Source organism: Indicator indicator, chromosome 28, assembly GCF_027791375.1.
Source record: "Indicator indicator isolate 239-I01 chromosome 28, UM_Iind_1.1, whole genome shotgun sequence".
NCBI lineage: Eukaryota > Metazoa > Chordata > Aves > Piciformes > Indicatoridae > Indicator > Indicator indicator.
In genome coordinates this window covers 5,135,412-5,137,227 of record NC_072037.1, presented here as the reverse complement: position 1 = coordinate 5,137,227, position 1,816 = coordinate 5,135,412, and positions in this window count along the sequence as shown.

Here is a 1,816-nt window from a genome sequence, read left to right as displayed (position 1 = left end):
AACAGGTGAGAAAGGGGACAGATACCTATGAAAAAGGGCAAATCACATGGCCTCAGGTGACAGGAGGGATGCCTGGTGGTCTCAGGGCTTTGGCAATGGAATAAAAAGTTCTCCACATCCAAGCCAAGGGTTCAAAGCCAGGTGAAGACAAGGAATAGGTTGATGGTCACTTTCAAGGCAGTTCATGATAGTCTTGACTGAGGATGGCATCCACTTCTCAGCCATCTCCTTTGATGGCAAATTCTGCTTTAGAGAAGTGACTAGGACACAGAAAGCAAATTCTTTACTCAGTCCCAAGTGAACAACCAGAGGTCAAGACTGAGACACACTAGTCCCAGTTACCATTTGCAGAAGTTCCTCCAGCTCTTTCAGGCACCAGAGCTTTCAATCCCACAGCCTTCCTGAGAAGCTGCTTTTCATACAAAGTGAAAAGAGAGTCCAGGTCATTTCTTTTTTTTTTTTTTTATAGTAGCCTACCATTTCTGTAGAGCACTGTAAATTTGGACTCATGGGGTCTAGTTTTCAGTGCAGCAGAGTTGTTTCCATTTCCAATATGTCCAGCTATTTCTGTCCAGGCAGCACCTGGAAATATCCCGTCACATTAACTACAGGACTGTGTTCTAGAGGCTTAATGTGGCTATACCACACTACCTTGCCTCTGCTCCTGTGATCCTACATGGTGGAAGGAGTGAGGGTACATGGCAGAGTCCAGAACATGGCATGGGTGTGAGCTGGTGCTGACAATGCCCTCCTGCCTATGCACATTGCTTTCTTTTTATCTTAGTTTCTCAGATCAAGCAATATTTCTGGGACCCTTTTCTGCTGCCCTTTTCAGTCTCTTCTCTGTTACTATCATTTTTTTCCAGTCCAAGGGTCCTTGCCTCAGGTCATCAGTGTTGAAGAGCCCAGGCCACTGTCTCCTGCCTTTATTGTCCCACTGGTCACAGTTCTTCCACTGTTCTGAAGTTGTCATCTATGACAGCAAGGCATCTGGGGCATATCTGGGGGTAAGGTCAGTACAGTGGCTGTAAAGATGGGAGATTGGCAGGTTTCTAAAAGTGTTTCCTCCTTCCCATTCAAGTTGCTTGTTTTCCCTGAAGATGCAGTTCCAACCTCCATCAGCTTTTAAAATGTGCTGTGACCCTTCGGCTCAAATCCTTCTGCAAGCAGTGAGAAACTGTGGTGTCCCTTTTTCCTTTCCTTCTCCAGCACTACTTCTTTAATTCCTAAATCAGGCACACCAAAGCTGCTGCTACAGCAGCCTAAGTGTCCCTGCTGGAAAGTCAGCTCAGCAAGGGAAACCAGTGCCTGCTCACTCCTCAGCTGCTTGGTGTGTTCATGTAACAGCTCTCTGTGGAGGACACTTCCTGGGGAATGGAAATCTATTGTTTGCTACTTATTGAGAAAATTTGCCTCCATAAGCCACCCTCATTTCATATCTCCATGTATATATTTTTTCCCTGTTTGCTTCTTGTTTTCCTCCCTGCACGTGTGGCAATTATTTTAAGTGAGCCTTCTGCAGGGTAGGGAGCAGGGCGAGTTGCCTGCAGAGCCGAGACCCAGCCTGTGATTGGAGATCTGGAGCTGATAGCCCACTTCTTGGCACTCAACCATTTCTTTTGACTTCAAAGCAAGAAACAAAAGATGTTTCAAGGACTTCTTTGGAAAATCACCATTAGATGTGATGAGGCTTAGGGCCGTTTCCATGACAATGGAACCTTTTTACATTGTGATCGTTGCTGCGAAATGGAAATGTTCTTTTGTCTCTGGAAGTCTGTTCACTTATTTATGTGTGTGTGTATGTGTGTCTCCTTCT